The 27,244-nt window shown below is 38.0% G+C and overlaps 4 protein-coding genes across 6 annotated transcripts in view; all 4 read right to left on the bottom strand.

Annotated features, from left to right (window-relative positions):
- Window positions 1-21,803, bottom strand: part of LOC134819667 (zinc finger protein 39-like) — an 80,092-nt gene extending 58,289 nt beyond the window's left edge. The window contains exon 1 of the mRNA XM_063829738.1: window positions 21,788-21,803. The gene's annotated coding sequence lies outside the window, so the exon portion shown is untranslated. The remainder of the gene's footprint in view (window positions 1-21,787) is intronic.
- The window catches only part of LOC134819668 (zinc finger protein 429-like), a 290,343-nt gene that overhangs the window by 54,889 nt on the left and 208,210 nt on the right, over window positions 1-27,244 (bottom strand). The window lies entirely within an intron of this gene.
- Window positions 1-27,244, bottom strand: part of LOC134819673 (ADP-ribosylation factor-like protein 8B) — an 84,643-nt gene that overhangs the window by 18,515 nt on the left and 38,884 nt on the right. The window lies entirely within an intron of this gene.
- LOC134819658 (uncharacterized) overlaps window positions 1-27,244 on the bottom strand; it is a 97,082-nt gene that overhangs the window by 51,179 nt on the left and 18,659 nt on the right. The gene's annotated exons all lie outside the window — the stretch shown is intronic.

Below are 27,244 nucleotides of genomic sequence, written 5' to 3'. Positions count from 1 at the left end.
TAAACAAAAATTTCAATTTTATGCCATTTATTACAGATTAAACAAGTTTACAATAAATCAATTTGGTATTTAACGGAATTCTAATTCAATGAGCTGTATGGTTGTCACTCTTTAAATAAATTAGATATAGGTTGACGTGGCAAAGGAGTGTGCGTGCTGTTCGCTATTGCTCACACCAAACGGCAACATAGTAAATGTTTCGTATGAACACCGGTCTCCATCACGATACAAAATTAGGACTGTAGAATTTATTGTATAACTATTAGTGCAGTGGAGGTAGCGGTGTGGTGCATTAATGATTTTCAATATTTCGCTTATAATGTTAGATCAGCCTGTTGATTGACAATTTCTCAACGTGTAGCGATAATTAACCAAGGACTGCGTAATTGCATGATCTAACCAGAGCCCTCTCGCTTGCAGTAGCGCGCGACCGCCGTATTCTGCTTGTGAAACAATTGCGCGTCACGCAGTACGCGTAGACACATGGCTATGTGAAACTGCGTAATGATTATGATTGAATGTATTTTCTTATTACAATTATTTTCAATGTTAGCTAAATACCATGTAGTATATACTAAGAACTTAAAATTAGTTATTTGCATGTACAATGTGATTTAATTCAACAACACAATTTAATTTTAAGAAATATAAATGATAAAGCTTAATTTGGGCAAAAACGAAATTTTTAGAATACTATGCTGTATGCATTCCTTGGTGATGTCGGAATTAAACTCTTTAATCTGTGATGAAACAGTCTTCATGATTTAACGTTGTATCACGTGGTGACCCCCACGGTCGCTTCACTAGACTATAGTAGAAACCCCTGTAGAGTTTCGACGATACAGGGCGAGCCGCGCACTCGTGCGCGGCGGGTCATACAACGTATGACAAATTTCACGTAGGACCTGATCATGGCGCCAGTTGAAACGTCCCTGTTATTAATGTTGATGGAAAAGTATATTTATTTAAAGTATTTTTCTATTTAGTGCAATGATATTTTGTAGACACTTGTGATGATGTTATGTCATAATCTTTACTTACTTACTTACTTACTAACTTATGTATGATTAATCTAAATTTACATTAAAATTGTTGGCTGCATCACAATATATATTGTCAAATTTTCTAAATGAACATTTTCGAATTCAAAACTGAATTTTTACAAAATATAATACAACTTTCAACAAAAAACACCTATTCATATTCAAAGTTGGAATTTTATGATATATTTTGTTATTGTTAGCCTGTATGGTGCCGGTGTATTGACCAAATTTGCAGTTCTGAACATTTATTTGAACTTCAAAAAAAGCAGTTGTACGACCAAGATTGATCAGTCGATTAAACGATACTACTCAGTTTTAGACATAATTGTCTGATTTCTGTAAGGGCAGATCCTGAAGATGATTTGTGTTGCTAATTACACTTGATGAGTGAGTTCGCTCAGATTTCTTCTTTTTAAAGCAATATCTAGAAATGTAACTTTTATTAGATCCCGACAAACTTGCTCGACTTGATGTCGCATTTTTTGCAGCAGTCCTTGTTAATTGTTCCTCTCTAAACAACTTATTGGGGGGGGGGGGGGGGGGGTGTCACGTCCGTCTATGTCCGCTTGTCTCATAGAATCCAAAAAGGACAGGACATAGGCGGACATAGACGGACATAGGCGGACATATGCGGACATAGGCGGACATAGACGGACATAGGCGGACAAAGACGGACATAGGCGGACAAAGGCGGACATTAATGGACACCTACATTGCTAAATAAAATGTTCAATTTTTGCTGTTATAGGGGGATCATGTTTTTTGTCCGTTCGGTACCCTATATTTTCAAAACGGACAAAAAATAGAGCGGACAAAAACGGACAAAAATGGACAAAAACGGACAAAAATGGAAATAACATTTAGATGCTTCCTCCTCCTACTCTTCCTCCTCCTCCCCTGGGTCTTCCTGATCTTCCTCAGTCCTCTTCCTCCTCCCCTCCTCAGTCCTCCTCCTACTCGTCCTCAGTCCTCCTCATCAGTCCTCAACAGTCCTCCTCCTCCCCAGTCCTCCTCCTCCTCCTGAGTCCTCCTCCTGGGTCCTCCTCCTCCTCTTCATCCTCCTCCTCTTCCTCCTCAGTCCTCAGTCCTCCTCCTCATCCTTCTCCTCAGTCCTCCATCCTCCTCCTCAGTCCTCTCCCAGTCCCCCTCCTCCTCCTCCTATTCAGTCCTCCTCCTCCTCCTCCTTCTCAGTCCTCCTCAGTCCTCCTCCTCCTCCTCTTCCCTCTCCGTCATCCTCCTCAGCCATCCTCCTCAGTCCTCCTCCTCAGTCCTCCTCCTCAGTCCTCCTCCTCAGTCCTCCTCCTCCTGGGTCCTCCTCCTCCTCTACATCCTCCTCCTCTTCCTCCTCGGTCCTCAGTCCTCGTCCTCCTGGGTCCTCCTCCTCATCCTTTTCATCAGTCCTCCTCCTCCTCAGTCCTCTCCCAGTCCCCCTCCTTCTCCTCCTCCTATTCAGTCCTCCTCCTCCTCCTCAGTTCTCCTCAGTCCTCCTTCTCATTTCTCCTAAGTCCTCCTCCTGAGTCCTCCTCCTCTTCCTTCTGAGTCCTCCTCCTGAGTCCTCCTCCTCCTCCCTCTCAGTCATCCTCCTCAGTCATCCTCCTCAGCCATCCTCCCCAGCCGTCCTCCTCAGCCATCCTCCTCAGTACTCCTCAGTCCTACTCCTTCTCAGTCATCGTCAGTCCTCCTCCTCAGTCCTCCTCAGTCCTCCTCCTCCTCCTGATCCTGGGTCCTCCTCCTCCTCCTCCTCCTGGGTCCTCCTGGGTCTTCCTGATCCTCCCCAGTCCTCTTCCTCCTCCCCTCCTCAGTCCTCCTCCTACTCTTCCTCCTCGTCCTCAGTCCTCCTCATCAGTTCTCTTCCTCCCCAGTCCTCCTCCTCCTCCTGGGGCCTCTCATAGAATCCAAAAAGGACAGGACATAGGCGGACATAGGCGGACATAGGCGGACATAGACGGACATCTAAGGCGGACATAGGCGGACAAAGGCGGACATTAATGGACACCTACATTGCTAAATAAAATGTTCAATTTTTGCTGTTATAGGGGATCGTGTTTTTGTCCGTTCGGTATCCTGATCCTGGGTCCTCCTCCTCCTCCTCCTCCTGGGTCCTCCTGGGTCTTCCTGATCCTCCCCAGTCCTCTTCCTCTCCCCTCCTCAGTCCTCCTCCTACTCTTCCTCCTCGTCCTCAGTCCTCCTCATCAGTCCTCAACAGTTCTCTTCCTCCCCAGTCCTCCTCCTCCTCCTGGGGCCTCTCATAGAATCCAAAAAGGACAGGACATAGGCGGACATAGGCGGACATAGGCGGACAAAGACGGACATAGGCGGACATAGGCGGACAAAGGCGGACATTAATGGACACCTACATTGCTAAATAAAATGTTCAATTTTTACTGTTATAGGGGGATCATGTTTTTTGTCCGTTCGGTATCCTGATCCTGGGTCCTCCTCCTCCTCCTCCTCCTGGGTCCTCCTGGGTCTTCCTGATCCTCCCCAGTCCTCTTCCTCCTCCCCTCCTCAGTCCTCCTCCTACTCTTCCTCCTCGTCCTCAGTCCTCCTCATCAGTCCTCAACAGTTCTCTTCCTCCCCAGTCCTCCTCCTCCTCCTGGGGCCATTTCCTGGGTCCTCCTCCTGGGTCCTCCTCCTCCTTGGTCCTCCTCCTCCTGGCTTCCTGGGTCCTCCTTCTCCTCCTCAGTCCTTCTCCTCCTCCTCCTCAGTCCTCTTCCTCCTCTTCCTCCTCCTCCTCCCTCTCAGTCATCCTCCTCAGCCATCCTCCTCAGTCCTCCTCCTTCTCAGTCCTCTTCAGTCCTCCTCCTGAGTCCTCCTCCTCAGTTCTCCTCCTCCTCCTCCTAGGTCCTCCTTCTGGGTCCTCCTCCTCCTCCTCCTCCTGGGTCTTCCTGGTCCTTCTCCTCCCTCTCAGTCATCCTCCTCAGTCATCCTCCTCAGCCATCCTCCTCAGCCATCCTCCTCAGCCATCCTTCTCAGCCATCCTCCTCAGTACTCTTCAGTACTCTTCAGTACTCTTCAGTCCTCAAAATGTTTGTCCGCTAATGTCCACCAATGTCCGCTAATGTCCACCAATGTCCATCCAAGTCCGCCAATGTCCGTCTGGGTCCGCCAATGTCCGTCCGAGTCCGCCAATGTCCGTCCGAGTCCGCCAATGTCCGTCCGTGTCCGCCAATGTCCCAAAAAACACGTCCGTTGTCTCATAGAATCCAAAAAGGACAGGACATAGGCGGACATAGACGGACATGACACCCCCCCCTTATTCTGCAGATCAAGCAAGGCTAATTGATCTTGAAGAGGTTTTGCCACATCATTCATAACATTCCTTAGGTTACCTTCTGCTGACTGCTTTTCATTCTGTAGGTATGTTATAGAAGCTTCCTTCATCAAACTTTCTAAAACGTGCTCTTTCCACTTCATTATTCTTTTTTCGTTGTCATCTTCCTCAGCTTTAGTTGAATCGGAGCGTAAACATTGATAAGCCACCACCGAAATGTCCAGTAACCAAACCATCAAAGAAAATGGCGGTGGTAAAGCAGCTGCTTCATATTCCTCACATATACCATAACGTTGGTACTTCCAGACATTAACTTGATTGTCCTGAAAAGGATAACATGTGTTTCACAGCTTACACTTTGTAATGATATATGAAAGCTGCTCGCTCAAGGTGTATCATGGATTAATTTTATGATTTTTCTGAATGTAGGTAGTTAAATCTAGGTAGTTTAATCTAATTTTGTTCAAAGCAAACGGAACGTATTTGCAATATTAATATTAAAACCCTTAATTGTTAAAATGGCCATTTCAAAAGTATGTTGCATTTACCTTGATTTTCCGATAAGTATCAGAGAACATAGCAATGAGTAGATTGACAAATCCAATTGCAACAACCGCCATGTATACAGCTACAAGCGCCATAGTTGTACCTCTTGTGAAGTCTATTGGAGACGAATCTTTTGATAGATACAGTGGTACCTCTGAGCCATTTACTTTCACCTTGTGCTTAAACAGGTCGTCCAGGTGCATTTGCCCAAATATTTGAAAGTATGGATAAAAAAATATTGACACTAAATTACTTGTAACAAATTGATCGGGCTCAACTATCAATCCAACCAGTGCTATTCCATATCCCATTATGAATATAATGATGAGGATTGATATGTTAATAAAGTCAACAATCATCTCTTTCAAAATAAGGAAAAGAGTTCCCATGTTTTGATTTGCATTACTCAGAAAGAGTAGCCTTGTAAAGAGAAATAATGTGTTAACACATAGGACTGCTCTGCTCACAGGATACCAACTATGGTCCCCAATTAACCATACAACTACTCCTATCACATAAAGGCTGTACATCACTGCGTCGATTCTATTCCATATATTATCAAAATAGCTGTGCCTGGAAGTAATAATAATTCAGTATCTTTTCAATGGATTTTTTTAATAGGTCATTCACTTTTATCAATAACTGTAAACAAATAATAAAATTCCTCGTTTCATTGTGATTTTATTGTGTCTGATGGTTGGATGACCAATTGAATTGTACTAATAGAATATCGAAAACATGATTTTAACCAATTGTGATTTGTATTACCTGAACATCCTATCAGTCTTCAATATCTGTCTGAATTCATCCACCATGTACATTATCACCATTGCACACAAGAGCAGAATCCATCCATTATCCCACGCTTTCGACCTCCCCATTTTAAAAAGCACCACATATGCATGAAGCACTAAGAACAGATATAGAAAAATGCATGATTCTGGAACTTTATACTGGGAGACGCGTAGAATGCGTTAACTCTGGTTATCCACGCATTAAATCCTGTTCTTTTCTTTCCTTTGTCTTTCTGGTTCACTTTTTCATTTTCATATCCATTAAGATTGTACAACACACTCGGTGTAAATGGGATCAGTTTTGAGAATAGAAGTAGAATCGGGAAAAGGGACACAAAAAATGTCTTATGAAATGCAACATCTCTCCTGATTTCCCCTCTCCACCGTTTCTTTATAACTTCTTGTGCTGGCCTTGTCCCTAGAAATTTCTTGCTGTGAGCTCCCCAGGCAATGTTTAAGAGATGACAATTCCTGAATCTTTTCCATCTGACTGTCATGTTAATCATACATACTTTCGAGTCTTCTCTGTAGGCTTCCTCTATGGTACCTACTGCTGCTGCCTCAAATCCTTCATACATTTCTTGGATAATTAGCTTTTCATCTGAACCTGAGTTTTATAAATGTTGTATTAAAGATTTCAACACACATGAGCTGTTGAGTGAACACAGTTATTTGTTTTAAATACATATTTTATTTAAGCTGAATCAATAATAATGTGTTTATGCTGTTTGGAGAAAGTACCAAGCGGGAGAATTACCTATAGCATAGCTTGAACATTTCTTTAATCTGTTGAGTATGAAGCAAGCAGCTAGGGCTGCTTTTTCTGGCTGTTCAGTCCTCGACCACATTGCCATCGCCAACTCTTCCCTTGAAGTAAATTATACAGTTGAAAACGATTTACACAAGTATTTTGAAAGCTCCTGCTAATACAATCTTTCGTATCACTTATATGTTTTAAATATCCCCTTCCAGGTATACAGTTTAGTGCAGCTTACATTAGCATAAACCATCATAATTATTTTACAATATGACCATTATTATACATTTAAATAGATAAGTAGAAATAAATATACCGAAGTAGAAAAATGTTGAGGACCATGAGCTCATAGAAAGGGTCTTCTTCCTGACCAGTCCTTGCTCCATACCAACTCCCTATCACGTTATTGAGCAACTCATTGTAATGGCATACTTTTAGGTCATGGTTATTGTCTGAAGAATCACCCCCTCTGGTTAAGCTTTCGTCTTGCTTTGTTGTGTGATTGTCTGATAACACCTCATAGGTGGAATGTTTTTCTAGTAGTCTCACGAAGTGGGGCACATGGATGTCTCCTGGATGACGATTTCATCTGATTAGTATTCAGAACTTTCTTTTTCGTTATTTTCATGCAATATTGACTAAGCACAGGTCAAGAATGGTATTATTTAACGTGATGAAAGCTAAAATTGTCGTTGATATATTATTCTATCAATCAATCAATCAATACAGATAAAAGCTGCTAACTCACTGATAAACCCCTCGATGTTATTTTGAACTTGAATCATATCACCACCACAGTTAAGTAATAGCTCAACGAATTCAGGTCTATCGTTTACTATACTGTTGAACAAAGTCAACGAGAGAGCATATTGGTTCTCTGGGGTTACTTCGTTGTGCAGATTTAATATGTCCTGAGCTATTTCCAATCTGCAATACAATATTATTGTTTATAGAAATTGTTGAATTAATTAGTATTAATAAGATTCCAAATTTAATCATGTAACCTAGTAAGCTATTCGTGTAAGCACTAAGCAAGGTTTTAAAAAATCGAAACAAGTGACAAAACATAGCTGTCACTGCTGCACACTTATTCTATAATACACTATACAGTCTGTGTCATTCAAACACGGGCCGAGTTTTGATAGTTGTACTTACCTGTCCCATCTCAAAGCAAGTTCTAGCTGATTTCTTAAACTTGACTTGTTTTTCTTCATTAATGCTTGGAATATTGCTCCATCAAAAGGTTGTGTTTCGTCATAGAATGTCATACCATCCAGCAATTGTGAAACCTGTTGAAAGAAGATAGTTGAGTTGCTGTATTTTTAATACATTTAATCAATATTATATATTTACAATAAAATTTTGAAATATTGAATTACCTCGGAAAGGCCGGATAGACAGTCCTCCAGGTCTGTCTTTGAACAATCATCAAACATCGTTTGTAATTGATATTTTACATCAGGACAACTGCCTACTTTTGTTCGATCAAGAGCACAAAGGCAAACATGACTTTCATGATGCTCTTTTGAAGAAGTTTCCGAAGTTGTTGGTGTAGGTTTTGCTGTTCCAAAATGATCGACAACATATTTCAGAAAATATGCTAGTTTTCCATGACCAACTGTAGCTATCATTGGTATGTTGTTTTTAAGGCACTCTGACACTCTTTGAAATGCAGCAATTTCTCCCTTTAAATGAATAGTATTAGTAGCGCCAATATAATAAACAATGCAGATACTTAATATACCAAATACTTAATATACCAAGTACAGGATATCTTCGTTTCGACAAAACTCTGACAAAGCCAATAAGCAAATTTTTTCAAAAATCGGCCGCTGGTAAGTGGTTTAAGGGGGGGGGGGGGGGGGGGGGGTCCCCCTGTTTTTTTTGTGAAACTTGGTTTCGAGATAGCAGTTGACCAACAAACTAGAACCGGTGACCGAACTTTTGAAGGGGTCCCCGACCCCAACCGCCAAACGTTGCCCGCGGGGCAGCCACGCCCATATTTGGTTCAAATTAGGCCCAATTTAGCCAAATACCCTGAACATGCCAAAAACCCAGATTTAATGTGCTCTACTTGTACTCCCCTGAACAAGTATATGCATTTTCATCAAGAGTGGGCAAAAAATGACTGAGTTATGAGCCAAAAACCATATAACCATATTTGGGCATACGCACCTAATTTGATCGATTTTGGCCCATAAATTGGTCAAATATCAATATTTTTGAATGAAACCAACTTTATATGAAAGGTAAGTTTATACTACACATTCTCTATGATTATCAGCTCAGTATCTACCTAACTGTGGATTCTGTGTTCAAATAATCACAAAAAATGAACAAAATCGTCCATATCTCAGTTCACAATATTTGCAAAACTGATTTCGCTCAAAACAATAGAACTCAATAGGGTTTCAATATTTTTACATGAAATTTTCAGAATCAACGTAGAATTGCATTTCGACCTTATCTCTTGTATTGAAATTTTGAGTTAGGCCTTTAAAAAAATTTGGCGGCCAAATTCTGAAAAATGCCTGGCAAATTTTGGAATTTGGCCGCCAAATTTTTTTAAAGGCCTAACTCAAAATTTCAATACAAGAGATAAGGTCGAAATGCAATTCTACGTTGATTCTGAAAATTTCATGTAAAAATATTGAAACCCTATTGAGTTCTATTGTTTTGAGCGAAATCAGTTTTGCAAATATCGCGTACTGAGATATGGACGCTTTTGTTCATTTTTTGTGATTATTTGAACACAGAATCCACAGTTAGGTAGATACTGAGCTGATATCACAGAGAATGTGTAGTATAAGCTCACCTTTCATATAAAGTTGGTTTTATTCAAAAATATTCATATTTGACCAATTTATGGGCCAAAATCGATCAAATTTGGTGCGTATGCCCAAATATGGTCATATGGTTTTTGGCTCATAACTCAGTCATTTTTTGTCCAATCTTAATGAAAATGCATATACTTGTTCAGGGGAGTACAAGTAGAGCACATTAAATCTGGGTTTTTGGCATGTTCAGGGTATTTGGCTAAATTGGCTAAATTGGGCCTAATTTGGACCAAATATGGGTGTGGCTGCCCTGCGGGCACCGTTTGGCGGTTGGGGTCCGGGACCCTCTCAAAAGTTCGGTCACTGGTCCTAGTTTGTTGGTCAATTGCTATCTCGAAACCAAGTTTCACAAAAAAATCAGGGTGAACCCCCCCCCCCTTAATTGATGGTTTTGTACCCCAAATGTGATACTTAAGTGTCTCACTTTTTCTACCTCTCTCTCACACTCTCGCTCACACTCTCTCTCCTCATTAATCAAAATTAGGTAATTTGGCAGTGAATCCAGAATTAAATTTTAACTTTTGCTCCGTTTATAATTGTGCAATTCAACTGCTATAGTGTAGTCCCGGCCGTAGGCACAGGTTACACTAGTATAATATATAATATTATGCATATTACTCAATTTAAATTTAAATATGCCTGAAAGTTGATTAGAAAAGGAAGGCAAAAATGTTAACCTGTAATAGCACAACCACAATGGGGGTCCTGAGTTCTTCTGAAATGAAATGCTCAAAACGTTTTCTAAACTGTTCATTGGTATTCATGTTAGTCACTCGAGCAGCTGTCATACCGTCATCAACAAAAAAGAAATGGGTGTGATGAGTTTCCAATCTATTCTCTGTTTGTTCACCCTCCTTGTTTTGATTGTACTTTAAATAGTTGACTCTCTCAAACAAGGATACCTTAGACTCCAGGTGTGTCCTGTCCTCTAGTGATCCCCAATCTGAGATAGTACAAGGATGAGCTAAAATTTAGGTTAACTTCGATTTAGACAAGTGTTGGGTGGATTTTACACATCTTGATCATTTCTTAGTTCTTTTTTATCATAGTCCTCCATCGCAATAAGTGAACGTTTTGACAACGACTTTTATTAAAACTTGATAGATGCACTCACGTGTTATTCCAATACAAGGGACTGGATATCCATATTGGTGAACAGCATCTCCAATGACCTTCACGAAACCTTTGTCTAAGCCTGATGAAATGATCCACCCAGTTGTTTTACTGACCTAAAGTCGAAAATAGGCTAGTTAGAAAAAAGTTGTGACGGTTGAAAGGTTTTTGTGTGACAGTTCTAGCTAGCAAGGTTGATTCTGGATTACCGAGGGAAAATTCAATTCAGTAATTTTGTGTTAATTGAATGTGCCCTCAAACTTACTGCTTTAATGATCCCATGTTTTATCAAACTTTTTACTTCACGTTTTATAGTAAAGTTATCCAAGCTACCAATAGTTGACACAACCATACCAGGATTGTTCACTTTCCACTTTTTCTTGAGTAACCTGAATACCAGTTTCTGTGGTGTGTCGTCCGACAGCCGAATGTATCTGAAAATTGAGGAATCAATCTTATCTTTAAAATTCCCGAATCGATTATGTATTTGGCTTGTATGAACTAAAAATAAAGAATCATGTTCCGACAACCTGATGTATCTGAAAATAAGCTCATCGATCTTGCGTGAGTTAATAACAAGTTAATTTAAGAACTATTTAACATGCAAATAAAGGATTCATAGAATTAGATGACTTCTCAATCGGAGCGTAAATTAATTTCTAATCACTTTCACCTCGATGCAAAGTGGTCCTCGTCATCAAAAAGAACCCGTCCTAAACTATTAGTGGGTTCCTTCCCAATACACTGCTCCCTGCTCCATTCTAGTCGACTGTTCCCCTCCTCATCTGTAGGAACTAGAGCCGTCTTTCTGTGTTCCTGCTTGTATCTTCCACAGTAGCACCTCCCAGTTCCTTTATTGAAAACAAAACATTTACAGAAAGAGCTCATGAAATTGTTTTTAATCCACTTTATGTCATTCCTGTTCATCGATTTTACCATGTGCTTCATCCCATTGTGTCTTCTGTCTAGTCTCAGTTGTGATTTTGAGAAATCTATACTCGGTTCATTTATGGACTCAGCTATTTTTCTGACATATGAAGATATTATTTTCTTGTTATTCTTTGACCAAATGTCAGGGTCTTGATCTTCGTCGTCTTCTTCTGAGGAATCCACTACAAACTGATTCATCATCTGGAGTCTGGAGGTTCACAGAATCAGTTCACGGACGAGATTTTTCACTGGAAAATCAAGAAAATCGGTGGCTTTTTTAATGTGAATTGAGTATTGAAACTATCACAAGTTTCGAAAATGTTACAATATTTAAGTAAGCTAGGCTACAAACTGAGGATTTAAACTCACTTTTACAAAATGTTGATACTTTATGTCAAGTTATCCATATTTAAATATTACGAGGGTCGACGAAAATACAAGACTACATTAACCTGAACACGTTACACAGCATAAATGATGTCGCCTTCGTTTCTTTCGAATCAGATTATATCGCAATTGTGTGACAAAATTGGAGCTTACTTGTAACTACATATTAATCTGTGCATTATGATAATTTCGGGATATTTCGTGACTTGTCAGTAAACATCTAACTATGCTACAAGATTGATCTGATGACCTTTGATTGATGTATTTAGGAGTTCATTTCGCTAATTTAATTCGGTAAAAGGTACCTAAAAAATTGGTCTAATTTTGGATGGTACCTGGAGATGAGGGAAATGACAGCAACCGATCAACGTAACATAGATTTACCTACCAATTAAATCGCCAAATTAACATAACAAGTTTAAGTCTTAAACTAATAAGACCTTAATAAAAAAGTCATTACAAATAGATATCGTGAACTTTTCTTGCGCAAGGACATGACATATAAATTATAGAACCTGAGACGATTTGGAGTAATATCAAAATAAACATGTAAAGAATTCACCATACCTTATTACGTAAAAAAACTTTAGAGCATGTATCAGAAATAAAACCAAACACCCAGCTCTCTCAAGGTCTTCGCCTTCCTTACAGTGCAGGGAGGCTAATAATGCAGCTTGCTTGAATAGCATAATGGCCTTTGTTCTAATCCTTGATGTTCTAAGTGTAAGCTCTACGATTCTGCCTGCCACATTACCGCAAGAACCCTCTGCTCATGTGTAAAACATAGTCTGATCATTGATCTGGGTTCTTGGTGTAACTTAAAGCCTTGTTTTGAGGAATCATCCCATAAACGGACCATAAACGTGAGTTAGCACTAGTTAACTTTGCAATGAGAACATTTAAAATCTGCACGTTGGTAAGGATCCAAGAACTGGGTCCTCAACCAGCTACCTTTAATCTTTCACACTTGATACTTTCGATCAATGGTGCTGAATATGGTGGTGAAGAAAATTGATTTTTTATAGATACACCTATTTCCGATTTCTCTTAACTATTACTAATCGAAAATATTAATAATTTACAGATTAGTCATTATACATCTAATTGCAAAGACCACTGATTCAAAGTCTTCTTTTTTCAACTTTTGGACTGAAAGCGGTGACAAGAAACACAATATATGCTTGTATAACTAAGTATTCATGTTTACAAAATGTATTAAACATTTTCATTATCTAGCACTAACGATGTACAAACAATCCTGTTCTAGTACTACAATTCAGATTGAAATGTGCTTTTTCGAGCATAATTAATGCATTAATCATAATTACCTTTTGAAAAACACTAATATGATCTGGATTGATCAGTCAAATAAACAACACAGTTTTAAACATAATCTTCTGAATCCTCTCTGGGTTGATCCTGGAGATGATTTTTATCTCTTTGTCCACTTTTTACACTTGACGAGGGAGCTCGACTAGACTTCTTTTTAAACCAATACCTGGACATGTAACTTTTATTAGATTCTGGTACACTTTCCCGCCGATAACTCGATGCTGGGCTTTTGAAAGCAATTCTTGCAGCAGTCCTTGTTAGTTGTTCCTCTTTAAGCAGTTTGGTCTGTAGATCGAGCAAAGCTATTTGATCTTGAAGAGGTTTTGCAACATCATTCATAACATTTCGTAAGTTCCCTTCTCCTGACTGTTTTTCTTTCTTAAGGTAAGTTATAGATGCTTCCTTCATCAAACTTTCTAAAACATGCTCTTTCCACTTCATTATTCTTTTTTCATTGTCATCTTCCTCAGCTTCAGTTGAATCGGAGCATGAACATTGATAAGCCACCATAGCGATGTCCACCAACCAGACCATCAAAGAAAATGGCGGTGGTGAAGCAGCTGCTTCATATTCTTCGCAGATTCCATATCGTTGGTACTTCCAGACATTAACTTGATCGTCCTGCAACAAATTATTTGTCATCATCTTATCAGCATCTTTAAATTATTTACTATGATTATTGTACTGCTGTGTACATTTGATTCTAATTCTAATTCTAATACTCAGCTCTGCTTACTCAATAGTCATTACCAATTGCAATGGACTATGAGGCCAGGTTAGGGGTTTTAAACTATGGTGGCTCATGAAATTTATTTTTTGATATCTTCAAAAAATAAGCAAAAAATCTGCCTGATCCTGAAGCCGTTGCACTTACCTTGATTTTGCGATACGTATCAGAGAACATCGCAATGAGTAGATTGACAAATCCAATTGCAACAACTGCCATATACACAGCAACAAGAACCATAGTTGTGCCTCTTGTGAAATCAATTGGAGTCAAATCTCGTGAAAGGTACAGTGGAACCTCTGAGCCATTCACCTCCACTTTGTAGTTCAAGAGGTCGTTAAGGTGCATCTCGCCGAATATTTGAAAATATGGGTAGAAGAATATTGCTACTAAATTACTTGGAACAAATTGATCGGGCTCAACTATCAATCCAACCAGTGCTATTCCATATCCCATTAAGAATATAATGATAAGGATGGATATGTTGATAAAATCAACTGACATTTCTTTTAAGATTAGGAAAAGAGTTCCCATGTTTTGATCTGCATTACTCAGAAAGAGTAGCCTTGTAAAGAGTAATAAAGTGTTAACACATAGGACTGCTCTGCTCACTGAATACCAATACAGGTTCCCGAACAACCATAGAACTACACCAACCACGTACAGGCTGTACATTACTGCATCAATCCTATTCCATATATTGTCAAAATAGTGGTGCCTGGAAATAATTGCAGTAATGAACTGTGCAGTGTGCAGTCATAATGTCAATTGATAACTTATTGATAGCTAATTTATTTATAAATAGTTTATAATGTTTTAACCTTTGACAAAATTTGAATTTATTGGATCTGAGAAATTTGTGTAACTAACTTAACTTAATTGTGAATTACCTGAACATCCTATCAGTTTTAAATATCTGCCTGAGCTCATCCACCATGTACATTATCACCATCGCAAACAACAGCAGAATCCAGCCATTATCCCAGGTTTTTGACTCTCCCATCTCAAAAAGGACCACATATGCATGAAGCACTAAGAACAAGATATAGAAAAATGCATGATTCTGGAACTTTATACTGGGAGACGCGTAGAATGCGTTAACTCTGTTAATCCACGCATTAAATCCTGTTCTTTTCTTTTCTTTGTCCTTCTGGTTCACCTTAACATTTTCATGGCCATCTATATTGTACAACACAGTCGGCGTAAATGGGATAAGTTTCGAGTATAAAAGTAGAATTGGGAAAAGGGACACAAAAAACGTTTTATGAAAAGCAACATGTCTCCTGATTTCCCCTCTCCACCGTTTCTTTATAACTTCTTGTGCTGGCCTTGTCCCTAGAAATTTCTTGCTGTGAGCTCCCCATGCAATGTTTAAGAGATGACAATTCCTGAATCTTTTCCATCTGACTGTCATGTTAATCATACATACCTTAGCGTCTTCTCTGTAGGCTTCCTCTATGGTACCTACTGCTGCTGCCTCAAATCCTTCATACATTTCTTGGATAATTAGCTTTTCATCTGAACCTGGGTTTTATAATTGTTTTGCGACAAGATTTTAACTCAAATAATCTGCTAGATTAACAATATAATATGGTTGTTTACGGTTTAAATATTTTAGCTAAGTACCTCATTATCAAGCTGTAAATTTACCTATAGCATAGCTTGAACATTTCTTCAATTTGTAGAGTATGAAGCAAGCAGCTAGGGCTGCTTTTTCTGGCTGTTCAGTCCTCGACCACATTGCCATCGCCAAATCTTCCCTTGAAGTAAATTATACAGTTTAGTGCAGCTTACATTAGCACAAACCATCATAATTACTTTACAATATTATGACCATTATTATACATTAATTAAATAGATTTTAAGTAGAAATAAATATACCGAAGTAGAAAAATGTTGAGGACCATGAGCTCATAGAAAGGGTCTTCTTCCTGACCAGTCCTTGCTCCATACCAACTCCCTATCACGTTATTGAGCAACTCATTGTAATGGCTCACATTAAGGTCATGATAATTGTCTGGTGGCTTACTCAAAGAATGAGATGAAGCACCTCTGGTCAATAAGTCTTCATTGTCCTTGACTTGTTTCTTTGCTGTTTGATTGTCTGATAACACCTCATAGGTGGATTGTTTTTCTAGTAGTCTCACGAAGTGGGGCACATGGATGTCTCCTGGATAAAGATTTCATCTATTAATACTAATTCAACATATTTATCGTCGCTTTTTTGGAGAATTTTGTGTTAAGTTCAGGTACATTAGAATTAGAATTAGAATTAGAATCAAATTTACACAGCAATACAATAAGAATAAAAATAATTTAAGAAGCTTCAATCTGCTGTGCAGGACATTCAAGTCAGTCGAAAACTGTTATCAGAACACCCTTCTAGGGACATAAGGATATAGTATGTAAAACATAATGAGTAATAAATTAATGAGTGATAAAATAAGATATGATTTAACAGTGAACTGTGGGCATGAAGGTAACAATTAAGATTACATAGATGCCCACTTTGGGATTACGTTAGTAATGTTATTTACAGTTATATACAGAGAAGTATAGAACAATAATAGATTGGCAATGATAACAAATGGGAACGAATAAAGGAGATGTTTAAAGTTCTATACTTCTGGAAAAACCTAGGTCATATATAACGCAGGGGGCCTTTCCACCCGACAAAAACTCCAGCACCATAAAATTTGTTTCAGTTGTCACATAGCTAGAGTGTAGAAATAGTCGAAACTATTGTTTATTTCATAGGATGAGACTCCTTGAATTACATCTGACATAAATTTAGATTTCATACATTGTGAGAATTTTACACTACATTCTATAGTCCTTATGTTCTCTGGAATTGTATTCCAACATTTTGCACCTAAATATGTAAAGGTTTTGTGTGTTCTGGATTTGTGAATATAAAGGTTGCACCTCTCAGCATCACGTGATCCTCCGGATACATAAGAAAATTTATCTGTGAATGATGATGGTGCAGCCTCATTAAGAATTTTATACATATACGTTGATAGATGGAGTTGTCTTCTTAAGTGTAAGGGTAACCACTTCATATTTCGATATACATTTACTGATGGTTCCTGCCAATGTACATCCAGAGCAATTTTTGCTACTTTCTTGTATAATATATCAAGAGAATTAAGTTTGGTTTTGGCAGCCCTACACCATATTATATCCAGGTAGTCAAATTGGGGGAGCATAAGAGCATTTACAAACATTTTTCTATATTTTAGTGGAAGAAGATTTTTCGACCTGTATAATGCCCCTATTCTTTTAGCAATTTTTGATTTCACATAATCAATATGGTCTTGAAAGTTCAATAAATTGTCTATCATGAGACCTAAATATTTTTGAGATTTAGTTTCTTCTATAAATAGGCATTCTTTTTCCAAATCCAGAGGGATTGACAACGTGTCCAGATTAGGTGATCTATCAAATACAATGAATGAAGATTTTGCAGCATTTAGTCTTAGCTTGTTGATTCTAAGCCATTCATACACAATTTTCATATCCTTAATTACATTCTCATATATGCCTCGGGAAATGTTATCAAAATATAGTGCACTATCATCTGCAAATAAGTAAACAGTAGATTGTGTGCAATTTCTACTGAGATCATTTATGAATAAACTAAATAGAATTGGTCCTAATATGCTACCCTGTGGCACACCTGTTTTAACAAGGAGTGATGTGCTTACATTACCACGTATTTTGGTGTGTTGCTTTCTGTCCCCAAGGTAGCTTTTGAACCACTTTATGACAAAGCCATCAACTCCATAATACTTAAGTTTTTTTAATAAAATATTATGGCTTACTGTGTCAAAGGCCTTTTTGATATCTAAGAATACAATTGCAGGTTTCTTCTGTGATTCCTTAGACGTAAATATTTTATCAAATAGATTAAGCATTAGAAAAGTGGTGGAATGATCTTTTCTAAAACCATACTGATGGTTGGTAAGCAGTTTATTTGTTTCAACATACTCTGTAAGCTGTTGGTTAACAAAATATTCTATGCATTTTCCAAGTAGGGGGAGTATGGATATTGGCCGGTAGTTATTTGGATCATTAGGGTCACCAGTTTTAAGAATTGGAGTGACTGATGCAATTTTACATGCCAACGGCATTGTTCCACTTTTCATACTAAGGTTTATAATATGAGCTACTGGATCGATGATTTGGGGAATAATATACTTATATATTTTAATGGGCATGATATCGTTAATCGATTTATCTGATGGTATACTGAGTATATATTCTTTTACTTGTTCAACAGTCACCTCTTCGAATACAGAGAGTTTACACTCTGTTGGAGGCGGCATATATTCTAGGAAGTCGTCTGAATCCTTTTCCTTAATCGATTCTTGTATTATTGTACCAACTGTGGCAAAATGCAGGTTAACTCCGTTAACATTTAAGTTGCTTGGGGAAGAGCTACTTATTTTTCCAGTTAAGTTTGAAGCATGTTTGATAGTTTTCCAAATGCCTTTTAAATCGTTTTTTGCACTTTTCACAGTAAGGTCCTGAACAATATTTGTACGTCTGTTTTCTTTGGATAATTTTGTCACATAGTTTCTTTGGGGACGATAGTTATCCCACGAAGTAGAGCATTTCTTATGTAGTTCACTTTTTCTGCATTTACATATTCCATTAATACAATTACACTTGAATTTGTTTAATTGTCCTAAACACTTTTTATACTTTCTGAAAAGCATCTTCTTCTTCCGTATTTCTGCCAACAGTTCTTTAGAGGGATTACAGAGAAAGTTACTATTACATTTTATCTGTTTAGGTGGACAGTAATTATCATACGATTCCTGGATGTGATGATTAAGTCCATCTAGGGCATGGTCTACATTAGTACAGCTTAGAATATTACTGTAGTTGCTGCAGGATCCCAGAAAATAGCTTAAGGCTTTCAGATTGTTTAAGGAGTGGTCTTTGATAAGAACCTTCTGGAATTTACTAGCTTTACTTACTTTAAAGTCGAGAACACATTTGAGAGCTTGGTGATCTCAGTGGCGTAACGAAGGGCCCTGCTGACCCTGCTGTGCAGGGGGGCGCCGTCTTAGGGGGGCGCCAAATCGTCGTTTGAATGTGGGACAATTTCGAAAACTTAACTAAAGTACTAGCAAAACTGCGCGTTTTGCTCTAGATACACACTTTTTTAGAGATTTTATCTGCGTATCCTCTAAAATCACCTAATTTGTTCAATTTTAGGGAGGGGCACCAAAAGGGGAGGGGCGCCAACAGGGGGGCGCCTTTTCGGCAGGGGGGCGACAACAGGCAACGTTACGCCACTGGGTGATCTCCTATTCTATCATCAAGTACTTTACACTCTATGAAATTAGAGTAACAGTTAGTCATGACAACATCTATTGTGCTCTGCGTTATCCTACCATCTAAGTTTGCAACTCTAGTAATTCCTGTAACAGTCTGTATCATTCCAAAGAGCTTCATTGTTATATCTAACTTTTTATAATCTAGATCAGATAAAGAGTTTTGGTTAACATTAACATCGCCAATCCATATTACTTTCTTACCTTGAAGTTTCATCATACATTCAGTCATATAATCAAGGAAAGTATCTAGGTGACAAAAGTTTTGTGATCTGTAGAAGCAGCAAATGTAAAGATTGGCATCCTTGAGTTGTATCCATATAGCTTCGATTTTAGAAATATCAGAGTAAGTTATATCTAAATTGAGTAATTTGTGGTTTACATTTTGGTTGATCAATATACCACACCCTCCTCTTCCTCTATCGTTAGGTCTATCACACCTTATAAAATCAAAGTTTAAGGGGAAGTTAAGTGTACTAGTGTCTATATCAGATTTAAGGTTTGTCTCATTAATTCCAATTATGTCAAGCTTTTCGCGAAATATTAGCTCCTGTAGTTCGAGAGTTTTTGCCAGATTAGTCAGGCCACCCTGTATATTACATAGACCAAGAGAGAGATTATCGTTTATTGAGGTACGAATGTGGTAATAATAAAGTTAAAAGGAGGACAAATCTATACGTTTCTTCTTCAAGCAATTTAAATAAAATTCATGACATTTAGTTTTATGTCATGCTGATTTATTTGTGACTTAATAATTTAAAATGTGATTCTTTGATAAAAGTATCAAATACTCATTTAACTACAGAACTTTCTACAATCTGAATGGAGAGACTAAGTTTGCTCATTGTGGGATAAATATTTTAAATGTTTCGCCAACCTGGCGATTCCCTTGATATTAAGGTGAACATTATCTATTCCCTTTTTGAAAAATACCTGTTTCCTTACTCCAGTAACTCGGCTGGTAAATAGTCTATTGGTACGTTCTAAATCTATATAATTTAACCCATGGCTAGAGCAGGTGTTAGAAATAAACCTATTTAATTCGTTGATAACTTCATTTTTGTTATAACTGTTCCTAGGTAAAATATTTATAACTGAAATTCTTGCTCCAATAAACATTCCCCAAAGTATACTAAGTATTTGATCAATTCCTTCTGTTGCATTTTTCATAGAAATATAATTGTTACAGACAGAATCTACGTAGTCTGTGCCTGTTAGTATGAAAACACGCTTTACATCCTTTTTGTCCAGTTTTTTGAACTCCTCATCATGTAACAGCCTATTTAACATTTGAGCAGAGTTCGCTCCAGGGTAGAAGAACACCTTAGCTTTCTGCTTCCTCGAACTTAGTAGAGTTCCGTTGAGGTCCCTGAACATACTGCTGCTGATGTAGATGGTATCAATTGGCAGGTCACTTGGGATCTGTTCAGGTGAAGGAGGCGCTGCAGTTGACTTGGCTGAACTCTGAACTCTGGAATGGTGGACTTCAAATTCACTTTCGTTGTAGGGTACATATCCACTAGCTGTAGAAGGTGATTTTCTTGGTTGACTGCAGACAACTGGTTTGATAAGTCTAAAAGTTAAACTGATCCTTTTGTCTGTGCATAGTGGATCGGGACATAGTTCATGGTTGAATTGATGTTGGGACTTTTTGGACATAAGACATACATCTCCATGTTCTAAAATTAGGGAAGTCACCACTTGTCCTGTTTTGATTTCAGTCAACTGCATCATCCTGGAAGCACCAAGGGACACTGTTACAATGTACGAATCTTCTTCAATAAATTCTTCATTGTCACTATGAGCAGGCATATGTTCCTCTCCAGATTCATAGAGATTGACCAGAACACTGTTGTAGTTGTATTCTGGGAATAGCTCATCTAGAAAGGAACATATACTTGCCATGTAAGATCCCTGGGGGATCTTCTTTGGGTCATGCATTCCTCCACTGTACACGTAAGGATGTTTCCCAAAGTAGACTGATTTCCTGTTATGGAAGTGGTGGCTGAACTTTAATTCCTCAAATAAGATTTCAACAGAAAATTTGCCGAATGGTGCCTGTTCAATAAGTTCAACAGGTGTGATGGCGATATCAGGGATTTCATAGTCTGTAGTAAGGTCTGAACTTGACACAGGTGTTAAATCTAATCCTGCATAATATTCACCACTTCTTGGAATAACTGAGCCAGTGTCTGTAATCTCGCTGGTTGAAATGTCTATGTTGTTAGAAATAATTGATAGAGGTGCTTCTACATAGCCATCATCATCAATCAACAAAAATGATTCTGGTACCTCACATTCATTGTCATACTGAATGTTATTGTTGCTGGAGTCCGTTTGCACTGATACATCGAAACACTTGTATTGAGCAATTGATTGGTTTCCACTTTGAGGCGAAATAGTTTCATTAATCTCTGCTATTGTTTGTGAGGTTTGAACAATCTCCTCTAAAATGAACACTTTACGCTCCAGAAACTTCACGCGAGTTTCAAGATCTGAACAGTTTTTACATTTTGTATCACATTCCATCAATAATTTGCCGAAAAATGTTTCCAATGAATCGTTCATGATGTTGAGTTGGTTGAGTTGGTTGTAGATAAAAAGATTGATTGAAGTCGATTGAAGTTGATTGAAGTTTATTGAATAGATTTGATACCTCCAATTACATTACATTTTTGTCATGTTGGTCATTTTGGTCATACCTCAATAAATGTAATAGATTTGTAGTGTTGTAATTAGTTTAAAACTGTTGTACAATATTACACGTTTACACGGTATCATATTTTCAATCACCATGTCTCTGGGGCACGTCACTATGTAGTATGTACAAATAAGAACCTTAAGCTGTTGACAGTCACGCTACTCACTGATTATTCCATCGATGTTGTTTTGAACTTGAATCATATCCCCACCAGAGTTGAGTAGGAATTCAACGAAATGAGGTCTATCATTTACTATACTGTTGAACAGAGTCAGTGAGAGAGCATATTGGCTTTCTGGGGATGCGGTGTTGTGCAACTTAACTATGTCCTGAGCTATTTCCAATCTGCAATTCATTAAACTTTTATCAAAACTAACTTAACTTTGGTAAATAGGGTAAATATGTTTGCAAAAGTTCCTAAAAAGGCATTTATCGACTTTACTCAGTTAGAAATGGTAAAATATAGCTGCACCCAAACAGGGGTGGATTTTTACAATCCGTTCCTACCTGTCCCATCTCAAAGCAAGTTCCAGCTGACTTCTTAAACTTGATTTGTTTTTCTTCATTAATGCTTGGAATATTGCCCCATCAAAAGGCTGTGTTTCGTCATAGAATGTCATACCATCCAGCAATTGTGAAACCTGTTGAAAATGGTTTGATATTTTTAATGTATAAATCTATATAATCATGAGGAACATAAGCTTGTATTTCAATGTATGTTTTTCTATAAAATCTTGTACCAAAATTGTAATTACCTTTGAGAGACTTGATAGAAAATGTTCCAGCTCTGTCTTTGAACGATCATCAAACATCGTTTGTAATTGATATTTCACATCAGGACAACTGCTTACTTTTGTTCGATCTAGAGCACAAAGGCAAACATGACTTTCATGATGCTCTTTTAAAGAAGTTTCCGAAGTTGTTGGTGTAGGTTTTGCTGTTCCAAAATGATCGACAACAAATTTTAGAAAATCTGCTAGTTTTCCATGACCTATTGTAGCTATTACCGGTATGTTGTTTTTAAGGCACTCTGACACTCTTTGAAATGCGTCAACCTCTCCCTTTAAATGAACATTATTAGTGCGTGATTGTATTAAAATCAGCGATGTGAATTACAGAAGGGCACAAGGTATTCTTCTAAATTGTTTAGCAACGTGAAGACATCCGTAATAATTTAACATTCACATAAAATACATTTAATTTTCAATTTTTATAGGGCTGAAAGATGATTCGGAAAAGAACAAAAATGTGAACCTGCAATAGTACCACTACAATAGGAGTCCTGAGATCCTCCAATATGAAATGTTCAAAACGTTTTCTGAACTGTTCCTCAGTGTCCATGTTAGTTACTCCAGCAGTCATACCGTCATCAACAAAAAAGAAATGGGTGTGATGAGTTTCCAATCTATTCTCTGTTTGTTGACCTTCATTGTTTTGATTGTACTTTAAATAGTTGACTCTCTCAAACAAGGATACTTTAGACTCCAGGTATGTCCTGTCCTCTAGTGATCCCCAATCTGAGATAGTACAAGGATGAGCTAAAATTAAGGTCAACTTTGATGTAGAAAAATGTTGGGTGGCATTTACGCATCTTGGTTTCTTAGGTTTTTTAAATCAAAGTCCTCCATCGCAATAAGTGAACGTTTAAATGACAACTTAGACTTAGACTAGACTTAAGGCGGGTAGTATTCCCGAGATCCATTGACAACAGTTCTCCACAGCTTTCTGTCCTCCATCAGTCTAACACGACAATGACTTTTATTAAAACTTGATAGATGCACTCACGTGTTATTCCAATACAAGGGAATGGATATCCATATTGGTGAACAGCATCTCCAATGACCTTCACGAAACCTTTGTCTAAGCCTGATGAAATGATCCACCCAGTTGTTTTACTGACCTAAGGTCAAAAATAATAGGCTAGTTAGAAAGAAGGTTGTGACGGTTGGACGGTTTTGTGTGACAGCAAGGTTGATTCATGATAACCGCTCAGGGAAAGTTCAACTCATAAATTTTGAGTTAATTGAATGTGCCTTCAAACTTACTGCTTTAATGATCCCATGTTTTATTAAACTTTTTACTTCACGTTTTATAGTAAAGTTATCCAAGCTACCAATAGTTCGACACAACCATGCCAGGATTGTTCACTTTCCACTTGTTTTTGAGTAACCTGAATACCAATTCTTGTGGTGTGTCGTCCGACAATCGAATGTATCTGAAAATTTATGCATAAATTTAAAAAAATCCCGAATCGATTATGTATTTAGATTGTATGAACTAAAAATAAAGAATCATGTTCAATTAGGTAAATAAATTAAGGCAGTGTAAATTAATTTCTAATCACATTTACCTCGATGCAAAGTGGTCCTCGTCATCAAAAAGAACCCGTCCTAAGCCATTAGTGGGCTCCTTCCCAATACACTGCTCCCTGCTCCACTCTAGCGGACTGTTCCCCTCCTCATCTGCAGGAAGTAGAGCTGTCTTTCTGTGTTCCTGTTGATACCTCCCACAGTAACACTTCCCAGTTTCTTCGTTCAGGACAAAAACTTTACAGAAAGAGCTCATGAAATTGTCTCTAATCCACTTTATGTCCTTTCTGTTCATTGATTTTACCATGTGCTTCATAACGTTGTGTCTTTTGTCCAGGCTCAACAATGATTTAGAAAAATCAATGCTCGGTTCATTTATGGGCTCAGCTATTTTTCTGACATATGAAGATATTATTTTCTTGTTGTTCTTCGACCAAATGTCTTCCTCTTCATCGTCTTCTTCTGACGAATCTTCTACAAACTGATCCATCATCTGGAGGTTCACGAATTATTTTGCTATTTTGTAAATAGAGATATGATTTCATTAATGCGTTTAAAAAAATCATATCTCTTGTAAGATTGGCAAGAACGACGTTTTACAAATTGATGCTATTTAATTTTCAAAGTTAATGGCTATAAAATATTACAACTTTACAAGGATCGACGAATTAATGTGTACGAGACTTATAAACTATAGCACGCTACACACATTTATGTCCATTTATATCCTCTTTGTTTCATTAGACTCAATCGTCGTACTGTCGTAGTTGTGTGACAATATTTCAGCAAACTTGTCATAATTATGTGTCATAATTACTTAGGAATTCAAGATAATTCCTGTCAGTAAACATCTAATTTTGTTACAGAAGCTTACTGTATTTTACAGCGTGTTCCTGATCTTTGCTCACAGACCATTGCATTCAAGTTTATAACTCTAAAACTCTAAATTTGTAACTCTAAATTTAAAAACTTTTGTATCTTGTTTGTAAATCCTAAATCAAAATAATGTAAGCCCAACCAACCTTGCCAATAGCAGACTTAGTTGCACCTCTGCCATCTACACTGCTTCCTGTCACCCCTGCTACATTAGCGTATATCTGATGCTCTCTGTTACTTCTCCTCCCTCTGATTTCCTCGTAAAGTCTTTCTAGTTCCTCCTCTGATTCCTCTGACATCTTTATTTGTGGGATGTTCCTCCTTTTAGTCGGTGACGTTGTACTTTAGTGAAATTTCTAGATCCTCATGGTTGTTTTGGGAGCCAGGAGAAAACAAAAACATGTAGCAAGGTAGCAGGTGTAAACAAAGTAGGCTCTGTTGTTCCGTAGACAACATGTATTTTGGAATTATGTCAGCCAAGTTGGTGAATCACCTTACGTAAGAGAGAAGAGTGAAGACTATCTCTCGGCTGTAGAACTAATTATGATAAATTTACATGCACAAATATGTAAAGATGGAAGGTTTATGTACTTTGAAGCATGTATAATTCTCATTTTTTTACATTTCGAATCAACAAAAGATTTTCATTAAATCCTTATTCTTAAAACTTACATAATTTTCAGGTAAAATATGGCTCCTAAAGTTTGTGTCCCGATGGATTTTGGAAGGCACCTGATAGGATCCCCTACTCACAGCAACATGAAACTGAACACAAGTGAGGGAGGTGAGGTACTTGCCAGTTCTGTGATCCTCTCTTTCAATAGTCCAGTCATTGATCACATGACAACCACCCTCCACATGACCAGTGTGGACATGCTGGAGTTTGGTAAAGCTGCTGTTCAGCTGTTCGTTGACGCTGCTTACTCCGGAACTGCAGAGGGGATTTCCCGGGAACTATTCAGGGACATTAACAAGATGGCGAATGTGTTTGAGGTGTCTTGGTTGATTGAAAAATGTGCTGGTTATTTTACTGCAGTTGCTGACTCGGTGAAGACACCGTCCTATACCGAACTACTCTACTTGTTTGAGGAAGCAGCTTTTGTTTCGGAAAGTCTAAAAACAAAGGATTTCCTGACAGTAGCATTAAAAAAGATCGAAATGCTAAAAGTCAAGCAGCAGTTTATAGACAAGTATCTTGATAACGCCGACAGATTGTCCACACATAGGCTAGATATTGTAATAGAATTAGCTGGAACTGAAGTGAACTTTGTTGTACAGAAACTGACGAGTCAACTCTCAGAACTTGTGTTGAAACATGGTCTTCCTAATCACTGTCAGTATCTGCTAGAAAATTCCGATTTGTTACTTTGTAGAGAAAATAACAGATTTGCATTTGATCAACTATTTGATGTTCTGGATACTTTACCTGATCATATGCTGAGATGGACTCACAATTTACTGAGAAGATCTACCAAAATGAGGGTACCAGTTGTTGTTAATCAAGCTATAGAGCCACAACCGAAACCAAATCAAAATATCGTAGTCACTGCTGGAGGATCTAGTTTAACACCCTTGCCAAGATGTAATTTGATACCAAACTTGTATCACTCATTTGACATTTACATGTCGTTAGAACAGCTATTCCAGTGGTTGTCTGTGTCAGAGGTAGTTACTAATTTGATGATGGCAGTAGAAGCAGTTGTGCATTGGAATAATCATAGTAATTATCATTCCAATTTGGCTTCCTATGACCGTCAATCCACGAAGAATAGACTAGAGGCATTAAGAAAAAGACGAAGCTGGCAAACTTTACCCTCAGTCTTATCAGCTCTCCAGTTATTTCTTTTTGGTTGGCAAGCAATAACAGATTTAGGTTTCTTATGCTCACAGACGAGTTCCTATGTCTCAATATTATCCCTGGAAAGTTTTAGCTCCTGTACTGATACAATTGGCCCACAAAGTGAACAAAATATGGGGAAGTTCCATTTCAAGCATCCCTCTGTGACTCCATGTAATCTACCAGGAGAATGTGGATTTATCATAAAAACTGTCGCTGGTAACGACTATCGCAGGGTGAGGGCCTTGGAGCTGTGTACTGAGGAAGAGGATTATGCCAACGGAGTATTTCACTTTCACGAGGAGATACGGGCAGAAAACATGCATGTTTATTGTGTAATACAACATAGTAATGGTATATCATATCTTTATCCATTGTCTTGGCTTGGTATATTCCAAGATTATAATACTGCTTTGAATCATGAGCAGACAAGTGC

Source organism: Bolinopsis microptera, chromosome 8 (genome assembly GCF_026151205.1).
Source record: "Bolinopsis microptera isolate Bmic1 chromosome 8, MBARI_Bmic_1.0, whole genome shotgun sequence".
Classification (NCBI taxonomy): Eukaryota; Metazoa; Ctenophora; class Tentaculata; order Lobata; family Bolinopsidae; genus Bolinopsis; species Bolinopsis microptera.
This window is presented reverse-complemented; position numbering and strand designations above follow the sequence as displayed.